The sequence below is a fragment of the Ambystoma mexicanum genome, chromosome 6q (genome assembly GCF_040938575.1).
Source record: "Ambystoma mexicanum isolate Mex_15411 chromosome 6q, UKY_AmexF1_1, whole genome shotgun sequence".
In the NCBI taxonomy this organism is placed as follows: Eukaryota; Metazoa; Chordata; class Amphibia; order Caudata; family Ambystomatidae; genus Ambystoma; species Ambystoma mexicanum.
The window spans coordinates 1,524,741,731-1,524,753,654 of record NC_090937.1 but is presented as its reverse complement, the minus strand read 5'-3'; the positions used below and the strand labels follow the sequence as shown (position 1 = coordinate 1,524,753,654).

The 11,924-nt window shown below is 37.2% G+C and overlaps 2 long non-coding RNA genes across 2 annotated transcripts; both read left to right on the top strand.

Annotated features, from left to right (window-relative positions):
- The first annotated feature begins 5,755 nt into the window (after positions 1-5,755).
- Positions 5,756-6,703, top strand: LOC138515644 (uncharacterized). Its single transcript, XR_011282132.1, has 2 exons — positions 5,756-6,044; positions 6,144-6,703. It is a non-coding gene; the product is annotated as an uncharacterized lncRNA (long non-coding RNA).
- A 4,031-nt stretch (positions 6,704-10,734) lies between these two features.
- On the top strand, positions 10,735-11,682 carry LOC138515643 (uncharacterized). The gene is made up of 2 exons (XR_011282131.1): positions 10,735-11,023; positions 11,123-11,682. It is a non-coding gene; the product is annotated as an uncharacterized lncRNA (long non-coding RNA).
- Positions 11,683-11,924: the final 242 nt, after the last annotated feature.

Below are 11,924 nucleotides of genomic sequence, written 5' to 3'. Positions count from 1 at the left end.
CCAGTGTCATTTCATGCCTTTTCAAAGGGTTGCTTCTTTTTTGATTGTAATTATCACCCCACTGGTGATTGCTGCCCCATATTAAAATTATGATTTCCTTTGAATCTTAAAGTAAATAAAATATTGCATTTTCACCAACCAGCCTGGTTCATGGTCCATTGTGACCCGGGGTATTTTAGAAAGGGGGTGTGAGACGGGTTTTGAACCATCTCAAATTGAATCCACATAAAATATAGAGAAAGGCATCTCAGTTGTGCGCTACATACTAGGCTGAGACCAAGGTGTGTGTCGCCCAATTGAAATCCTTAACATCTACACTACTGTCACTCCCCTGGGGATGCCCAAACCCAGTGACCAGACTCTTCACCTCCTTCTCCTCACCTGAGAGACTGGATCTGGAACTTGATGGTATCTGGGGTCTGCAGGCTCTGTAATCCGTCCTCTTCATTTTTTATGGAGCACTTGCCTGGCCCGGGAGCAAGCCACAGTGAGATTTGTCAAGCAGGACCCCCCTGGGACCTCTTTCCCAGGAGAGACCAGGTGGGGAAAAATCCTATGGAAGGCACAAAAAACCCCAACACAGATGATGAACAACGATGTATCTCCTCCTCAGTACCAATGGAAGATGGGCTCCGGTGGAGTCGAAAGGTATGTACCTGTAATGGATGGCAGGTAAACAAGGGAGTACCGGAAAGCAATGAAGAAAGGACAACAGTGGCAGAGCCACACAACTGAGTAGGAACAGTAAGCCAAAGCAGAAGGAAGAAGAGGAGGGCCATGGAGTGAGGCGCATGACAACTCCCCCCTCTGGGTGATTTTTCGACCACTCTCACATCATCTTCCACATCCAGACATCCTGGTCTGAAGAAATGCTTCTTAGGGATCTATATCTTTATGACTCCCTTCAAGCATTCAGCTGATTTCACATGCTCATCCTGGTTCCATGTGATGAGCATGCACTGTCCACTTGGACTGCAGTAGATCCATCTTCCCACATACTTCTTATGGTCCTTTGGATACAGAAACTTTGTTTCCTCAGGTGCATGGATACTGGCCTTCACAAATTCTCTGATTTCTTCATCAGTCAGATTTTTCGGCTTCCATCCTGGTTCATCTTCAATCATAATCTTCATCCCTATGGCTTTCTTTGTTGTCTTCTTGCATTGTGAGATTACTATCTTGATCACACAGAATCCAAGCATCACTAATAATAACAAAGCGCCAAGAAATTTGAACATATCTGCCACCCATTGTGGAACCCACGAGAAGAGTGATCCAAACCAACTGTCATCAGCAATGTCTTCAACCTCTTCTATCATCTGGCCATGGAGTTTCGTCAGCATGTCTATGGCCTCAGTCAAGGTTCTTTTCTCGTCATCATGAGAAGGTATAAATGTGCAACATGATTCTCCGATATTGGCACAAACTCCTCCATCCATAGCTGTGATCATATATAGAAAATATCTGTTCTGGAGGGTCAACAACTTTACCTGCTCTCAATTCTTCTATGATTGCATTGAATCCCTTGATGGTAGTATTAATCGTCTGCAGCAATTCCCATCTGGTGATCTGAAGCCACTTAGTATTTGCTCCAACATGGATCCTTGGCATGAAGATCAACGTGAACACTGAAGAAGTCTGGCTGAACAGTCTATGTTCATATGGAATAGAGTCAAAAGCCTCTGTTGACTTGGCTGAAAAGTGTTTTTCTCTCTTTATTCGCTTTATCAGCTCCACAGAACTCCTCTTCCTTAGATGTGCATCTGCTTTTGGGACACTGAGAAGCCCTCCTCTAGCGCTTCTCCAAAATTAAATGTTATAATATAGAGACTTTCTCGTTTTTAGGTTCCATTTGTCATTTTTATTCAGAATTCTATTGTGCTGTAAACAAATAGGGATTCCTTTTTACATCTTGAACATAACATATGTAACAGCAGTAGGCAGCTCTAAAAGGAGAAACTCAATAAGCGATATCATCAGTCAGGACACTATGATTAGGAACTATGAAAAACGAGAGGAAGAAGCGGAACTCATCTTTTCGGGATTATCAGAAAATCCAACAACCAAACCGGATAGCAATAATACATCATTAAGACAATTATTCTTAACCCAAGAAAAACTTCTCAAACAAGAACTTACTTGCTGGTGGGAAATCAAATCTTTAGACAAATACCTTCAGATAGGACGCATACCACGAGGACTAAGAGTCTGTATATTTCCTCCATTTGAAGACGACGATATAGAAGAGATCAAAGATTGGGAACAACTACTTACCACCACATCCAACGAAATGATACATAGATTAATCAAATATGCCAAAGTAAAACATATTCGGCTAATACAAGAAATCACCAAAGTGAAAGAAAATATTGAAAAACTAAATATTCCTGAGAAAACTTTTAAGAATTATGAAATTCTAGATGAAATCATAGATAAATACGCATCAGATATCAAGATTAAAAAACAGAGACAATTTTTGCGAGATGAACTAGACTATAAATTCAAAAGAATCTATACATTCAATAAAAGACCTACAACAACATCAAGGGGCAGATCAGCATACATCAAGCTACAAAAAACAGCTACAACTCCTCTTTCCTCAGATACGGACACAGTGAGTGATAGTGAATTGGAAGAAAGAAGCGTACCTCCATCAATCTTGCCCACTGCATCTCAAATGACAATTCCCAACAGGAACAAAGAATCCCAATACAATTCATTTGGATCCTCTTCCTCTTTTTTAGAGGAATTTCAACAACAAAAATATATGAGGAATTATTCAGCACCAGGAAAAAGAAACCCTATTATGACTCTTCTACCAAAACCAAACGTGGCAAGAGAGGAGGATTCAAACGCAAACATAGAAGAAAAAACAAGAGTACAGACCAGATCTCAGACCCCATTACCCCAACGGAAGACCTAGTCATCAACCTTTCAAGTTTGGAACTAACGACACCACTAATTCAAGCACTTAATAAAGGACTCACCTTTTGTCCAGGTCGTAATTATGATTATTTCAACACAGTAGTTGATCTCCACAGTTTTTGTAGAAAACTCAAACTAAAGAAATATTTTGCAAATATGGAAATCAAAAGACACACCACTGAAATAACACCAGTACCATCGGAATTAACAGTTAAACATGTGGAACTCACAGTCGATCTTCTTAACATCAATGATGAGACAGATCCCTATACTAAGGAGAAGTTCATGGAAGAACAAAATATACCATTGGGATTAGCACAAGAAACCAAACTTAAAGAAAAATCCAAATTCACACCAATCTTACCTCCAGAAAATGTTATTGATACTTTCTGCAAAGTAGTTCAAAAAGAACTCAGAGACATCTACATCAACAATAAAATGAACCAACATGCAAAACTCAAGATAAGGAATAATCTCACACCCAACCAAAGTCAAGCATTAAATAATCTCAAGAACAATCCTGAGATTACCATAAAATCATCAGACAAAGGCGGAAACATTGTGCTACTCAACACAGAAGACTATATACACATGGCACTCACCCATCTAAAAGATCATAAATGTTATGAAAAAATCAAAGAAAACCCATTCATCAAAATCAGCGAACAATGGAAAACCATGAGCAGTCATTGGAAAGACTTGGAACTACTTAATGAAGATGAATACCGATATATGATCACAACTAATCCGATTACTCCAACAATATATTTTCTACCTAAGATTCATAAGAAATACATCAACCTACCAACAAGCAGACCAATCATTAATGGTATTGGATCAATCACAGAGCACATTTCAGAATATATAGATCATCAGCTTCAACCATTAGCAAATTCATTGGCATCATACATCAGAGACACCACGCACATTATCCAATTGATCGACAATATACCTTGGAATGACAACTATTGGCTAGTTACAATGGATGTAACAGCACTTTATACAAGCATCTTGCATGAAAAAGGACTTCTAACTACAGAATACTTCTTGAAAACACGATCTATATCTCTCAACGATCACAACAATATGATTTTAGAAATGTTGCAATTTACCCTTCAAAACAACATTTTCATCTTTAACAACACTCTCTATCGACAAATACAAGGCACAGCCATGGGAGCAAAATATGCGCCATCATATGCCAATCTCTACATGGGCCATTTTGAGATAGAATTTGCCTGGCAACATCAATCATTCACACACCTAAACAACATAATTTTTTGGGCCAGATACATTGATGACATCTTTTTGATTTGGAACGGACCATTAACAGCATTTAAAGATTATTTCAACTATCTAAATCACAACACCTATAATTTGAAACTAACCACAGAATACAGTCAAACTTCAATCAACTTTTTGGACATCACCTTCTATATCGATAACAATACCATCTGTACAACACTGTACACTAAACCTACATCTGTTAACAGTCTACTACATGCTTCAAGCAGCCACCCCAAACACATCATCTACAATATACCTTATGGTGAAATACTAAGGGTCAAAAGAAACTGTTCAAAAACTGATGATTTCAAACAGAAAGTAACATCCACAATGAGCAAATTCATCTCCAGAGGATACCCAAACAAACTTATCAAAAACAGCTATCAGAAATCTTCAACTAGGACCAGACAATCGTTGTTACAAGTAAGACCCAAAATCGACAAAACTGTGATCGATCCACACAGAACCATCAATTTTACCACGAACTATAGTTCTAACAATTCAATCATTCGGAAAATTCTTAGCAAATACTGGAACATCCTTAAATCAGATTCTGACCTTACACCGATCCTGGAAGTCAAACCTACCATCACTTTCAAGAAAGCAAGCAATCTCAAAAAAATGCTCAGTCCGTCACATTTTGAGTTGAAATATCCTGATGAAAAATCCACTATACAAACAATGTGGCTTCAAAAACCTATCAAAGGCTATTACAAATGTGGTCAATGCTCCATGTGCCAATATGCAGAAAATGGTAAAACAACCGTCATCAAACCCAACGGCACCAACTTCACCATACAACAGCTGATCAATTGCAATAGTCAATTTGTTATATATATCATTCAGTGCGCATGCAAAAAATTATACATTGGGAGCACGATCAGAAAACTCAAGACAAGAATCAGTGAACATATCAGGGCTATTACCAACAGAGATACAAGATCACCAATAGCCAATCATTTCACAGAATCACATCATCCTTCTCAGATCAGTCAGATAAAATTCTACGGAATAGTAAAATTGAAACCGGCCCCAAGAGGAGGGAATCTACAATTAAGACTTCGACAACAAGAAGCAAGATGGATTTGTATGATGGACACTTGCCATACAGGTCTTAACACAGACCAGGAGATATGTCATTTTTTGTAAATCATAATAAGAGATATTTACCTCTATATTACTTTGTAAATTTTGCAACAAATACAAGGCTACAGGAACACTAGAATTGGATCGAGCAAATATGGCGCTCTTAAAAATATAAACAACCATTAGATACGTGCGCGTGAAGTCATCACGTGATGCAACGTGCGAATGACGTCATTCCGCACGCGACACACGCATGACGTCACTCCGCACGCGACTCTATGTGAAACCCATTCACAACATGTGGAGTTCACTGACCACATCAGACAGTATCGAGAGAGCGAGGAAAACACCGTTCACATGGTAAGCAAGGTCTTTTACAACTATTTACAACTCTTAAGAAAACTTGGTATTTAGACTAACTTCGTTGCTTCGAACAGTCTTTAAGTTCAAAGTCCGCACAAGCAAACTTAGATACTAAACCAAACCGTACTGTTCCAAGGCAACATATGAGTTCATTTACATTGTCAAAATCCAGGAATCAGTTGTACATGAAGATAATACTGAACTATTGAAGTATAACAAATAAGGATGATTATGACTAGATTTTTTTGGAAAGTACCTTTGACCCAGAGATACAAATATAAACTAGATGCTCTTCACTCTTTCAGACCAAACCGGATGGAATTAATAATATTACCTACATCAAAGGAACCATCATATACATGAACAAGATTTGATATTTAGTTGTAAGTATCTAACTCAACATTGACTGTATAAACGTCAACATAAAACACTCTGTTCAAAATTGCCCATTTTTTTCTTTATTCCCACCTTTTTCCTCTCAGATCTTTCCATTTGCCTATCTACCTACAAATTCCTCCTGAAGAACCGCCATAAACCATGTGGCGGAGAAACACGTGTTGAGGATAATATTACCTAGTGAATGAGGATAATATTACCTAGTGAATTAAACTAGGGCTTCGCAATTTTCGAGCAACAACGTGAAGACAACATTGACTAAACTTTGAACCAATTCAAATTGAGGCCAATACTGCCTAGTGAATTAAACTAGGGCTTCGTAATTTTCTAGTGACAACGTGGGATACAGCAACTTAGTGAATTCAACTAAAAACTTAGAACCAATCTAAATTTTGAATTCTTTTGTCTCTCCATCAACCCAAATGTCGAGTGAATTATACTAAGGCTTCGCAACTTTCAAGTGACAACGTGGGACACAGCAACTTAGTGAACTCAACGAAAAACTTTAAACCAATTTAAATTTTGCATTCTTTTGTCTTCCCATCAACTTATATGTTATGTTCAAGATGTAAAAAGGAATCCCTATTTGTTTACAGCACAATAGAATTCTGAATAAAAATGACAAATGGAACCTAAAAACGAGAAAGTCTCTATATTATAACATTTAATTTTGGAGAAGCGCTAGAGGAGGGCTTCTCTTCGTTTTAGTTTTGTCCAAGCCCAGGTCAACCTCTGTGGCATCCCTCCATTTGCAGCATCTCTACTTTTTTTCATATTCAATTTAGCTACACTTCTCCATCAGAGCGCTAACACTGTTTCTAAGGTTGAAAAAGTCTTTCTCAATATATTCTGTCAGCAGTAGGCAGCTCTAAAAGGAGAAACTCAATAAGCGATATCATCAGTCAGGACACTATGATTAGGAACTATGAAAAACGAGAGGAAGAAGCGGAACTCATCTTTTCGGGATTATCAGAAAATCCAACAACCAAACCGGATAGCAATAATACATCATTAAGACAATTATTCTTAACCCAAGAAAAACTTCTCAAACAAGAACTTACTTGCTGGTGGGAAATCAAATCTTTAGACAAATACCTTCAGATAGGACGCATACCACGAGGACTAAGAGTCTGTATATTTCCTCCATTTGAAGACGACGATATAGAAGAGATCAAAGATTGGGAACAACTACTTACCACCACATCAAACGAAATGATACATAGATTAATCAAATATGCCAAAGTAAAACATATTCGGCTAATACAAGAAATCACCAAAGTGAAAGAAAATATTGAAAAACTAAATATTCCTGAGAAAACTTTTAAGAATTATGAAATTCTAGATGAAATCATAGATAAATACGCATCAGATATCAAGATTAAAAAACAGAGACAATTTTTGCGAGATGAACTAGACTATAAATTCAAAAGAGTCTATACATTCAATAAAAGACCTACAACAACATCAAGGGGCAGATCAGCATACATCAAGCTACAAAAAACAGCTACAACTCCTCTTTCCTCAGATACGGACACAGTGAGTGATAGTGAATTGGAAGAAAGAAGCGTACCTCCATCAATCTTGCCCACTGCATCTCAAATGACAATTCCCAACAGGAACAAAGAATCCCAATACAATTCATTTGGATCCTCTTCCTCTTTTTTAGAGGAATTTCAACAACAAAAATATATGAGGAATTATTCAGCACCAGGAAAAAGAAACCCTATTATGACTCTTCTACCAAAACCAAACGTGGCAAGAGAGGAGGAATCAAACGCAAACATAGAAGAAAAAACAAGAGTACAGACCAGATCTCAGACCCCATTACCCCAACGGAAGACCTAGTCATCAACCTTTCAAGTTTGGAACTAACGACACCACTAATTCAAGCACTTAATAAAGGACTCACCTTTTGTCCAGGTCGTAATTATGATTATTTCAACACAGTAGTTGATCTCCACAGTTTTTGTAGAAAACTCAAACTAAAGAAATATTTTGCAAATATGGAAATCAAAAGACACACCACTGAAATAACACCAGTACCATCGGAATTAACAGTTAAACATGTGGAACTCACAGTCGATCTTCTTAACATCAATGATGAGACAGATCCCTATACTAAGGAGAAGTTCATGGAAGAACAAAATATACCATTGGGATTAGCACAAGAAACCAAACTTAAAGAAAAATCCAAATTCACACCAATCTTACCTCCAGAAAATGTTATTGATACTTTCTGCAAAGTAGTTCAAAAAGAACTCAGAGACATCTACATCAACAATAAAATGAACCAACATGCAAAACTCAAGATAAGGAATAATCTCACACCCAACCAAAGTCAAGCATTAAATAATCTCAAGAACAATCCTGAGATTACCATAAAATCATCAGACAAAGGCGGAAACATTGTGCTACTCAACACAGAAGACTATATACACATGGCACTCACCCATCTAAAAGATCATAAATGTTATGAAAAAATCAAAGAAAACCCATTCATCAAAATCAGCGAACAATGGAAAACCATGAGCAGTCATTGGAAAGACTTGGAACTACTTAATGAAGATGAATACCGATATATGATCACAACTAATCCGATTACTCCAACAATATATTTTCTACCTAAGATTCATAAGAAATACATCAACCTACCAACAAGCAGACCAATCATTAATGGTATTGGATCAATCACAGAGCACATTTCAGAATATATAGATCATCAGCTTCAACCATTAGCAAATTCATTGGCATCATACATCAGAGACACCACGCACATTATCCAATTGATCGACAATATACCTTGGAATGACAACTATTGGCTAGTTACAATGGATGTAACAGCACTTTATACAAGCATCTTGCATGAAAAAGGACTTCTAACTACAGAATACTTCTTGAAAACACGATCTATATCTCTCAACGATCACAACAATATGATTTTAGAAATGTTGCAATTTACCCTTCAAAACAACATTTTCATCTTTAACAACACTCTCTATCGACAAATACAAGGCACAGCCATGGGAGCAAAATATGCGCCATCATATGCCAATCTCTACATGGGCCATTTTGAGATAGAATTTGCCTGGCAACATCAATCATTCACACACCTAAACAACATAATTTTTTGGGCCAGATACATTGATGACATCTTTTTGATTTGGAACGGACCATTAACAGCATTTAAAGATTATTTCAACTATCTAAATCACAACACCTATAATTTGAAACTAACCACAGAATACAGTCAAACTTCAATCAACTTTTTGGACATCACCTTCTATATCGATAACAATACCATCTGTACAACACTGTACACTAAACCTACATCTGTTAACAGTCTACTACATGCTTCAAGCAGCCACCCCAAACACATCATCTACAATATACCTTATGGTGAAATACTAAGGGTCAAAAGAAACTGTTCAAAAACTGATGATTTCAAACAGAAAGTAACATCCACAATGAGCAAATTCATCTCCAGAGGATACCCAAACAAACTTATCAAAAACAGCTATCAGAAATCTTCAACTAGGACCAGACAATCGTTGTTACAAGTAAGACCCAAAATCGACAAAACTGTGATCGATCCACACAGAACCATCAATTTTACCACGAACTATAGTTCTAACAATTCAATCATTCGGAAAATTCTTAGCAAATACTGGAACATCCTTAAATCAGGTTCTGACCTTACACCGATCCTGGAAGTCAAACCTACCATCACTTTCAAGAAAGCAAGCAATCTCAAAAAAATGCTCAGTCCGTCACATTTTGAGTTGAAATATCCTGATGAAAAATCCACTATACAAACAATGTGGCTTCAAAAACCTATCAAAGGCTATTACAAATGTGGTCAATGCTCCATGTGCCAATATGCAGAAAATGGTAAAACAACCGTCATCAAACCCAACGGCACCAACTTCACCATACAACAGCTGATCAATTGCAATAGTCAATTTGTTATATATATCATTCAGTGCGCATGCAAAAAATTATACATTGGGAGCACGATCAGAAAACTCAAGACAAGAATCAGTGAACATATCAGGGCTATTACCAACAGAGATACAAGATCACCAATAGCCAATCATTTCACAGAATCACATCATCCTTCTCAGATCAGTCAGATAAAATTCTACGGAATAGTAAAATTGAAACCGGCCCCAAGAGGAGGGAATCTACAATTAAGACTTCGACAACAAGAAGCAAGATGGATTTGTATGATGGACACTTGCCATACAGGTCTTAACACAGACCAGGAGATATGTCATTTTTTGTAAATCATAATAAGAGATATTTACCTCTATATTACTTTGTAAATTTTGCAACAAATACAAGGCTACAGGAACACTAGAATTGGATCGAGCAAATATGGCGCTCTTAAAAATATAAACAACCATTAGATACGTGCGCGTGAAGTCATCACGTGATGCAACGTGCGAATGACGTCATTCCGCACGCGACACACGCATGACGTCACTCCGCACGCGACTCTATGTGAAACCCATTCACAACATGTGGAGTTCACTGACCACATCAGACAGTATCGAGAGAGCGAGGAAAACACCGTTCACATGGTAAGCAAGGTCTTTTACAACTATTTACAACTCTTAAGAAAACTTGGTATTTAGACTAACTTCGTTGCTTCGAACAGTCTTTAAGTTCAAAGTCCGCACAAGCAAACTTAGATACTAAACCAAACCGTACTGTTCCAAGGCAACATATGAGTTCATTTACATTGTCAAAATCCAGGAATCAGTTGTACATGAAGATAATACTGAACTATTGAAGTATAACAAATAAGGATGATTATGACTAGATTTTTTTGGAAAGTACCTTTGACCCAGAGATACAAATATAAACTAGATGCTCTTCACTCTTTCAGACCAAACCGGATGGAATTAATAATATTACCTACATCAAAGGAACCATCATATACATGAACAAGATTTGATATTTAGTTGTAAGTATCTAACTCAACATTGACTGTATAAACGTCAACATAAAACACTCTGTTCAAAATTGCCCATTTTTTTCTTTATTCCCACCTTTTTCCTCTCAGATCTTTCCATTTGCCTATCTACCTACAAATTCCTCCTGAAGAACCGCCATAAACCATGTGGCGGAGAAACACGTGTTGAGGATAATATTACCTAGTGAATGAGGATAATATTACCTAGTGAATTAAACTAGGGCTTCGCAATTTTCGAGCAACAACGTGAAGACAACATTGACTAAACTTTGAACCAATTCAAATTGAGGCCAATACTGCCTAGTGAATTAAACTAGGGCTTCGTAATTTTCTAGTGACAACGTGGGATACAGCAACTTAGTGAATTCAACTAAAAACTTAGAACCAATCTAAATTTTGAATTCTTTTGTCTCTCCATCAACCCAAATGTCGAGTGAATTATACTAAGGCTTCGCAACTTTCAAGTGACAACGTGGGACACAGCAACTTAGTGAACTCAACGAAAAACTTTAAACCAATTTAAATTTTGCATTCTTTTGTCTTCCCATCAACTTATATGTTATGTTCAAGATGTAAAAAGGAATCCCTATTTGTTTACAGCACAATAGAATTCTGAATAAAAATGACAAATGGAACCTAAAAACGAGAAAGTCTCTATATTATAACATTTAATTTTGGAGAAGCGCTAGAGGAGGGCTTCTCTTCGTTTTAGTTTTGTCCAAGCCCAGGTCAACCTCTGTGGCATCCCTCCATTTGCAGCATCTCTACTTTTTTTCATATTCAATTTAGCTACACTTCTCCATCAGAGCGCTAACACTGTTTCTAAGGTTGAAAAAGTCTTTCTCAATATATTCTGTCAGCAGTAGGCAGCTCTAAAAGGAGAAACTCAATA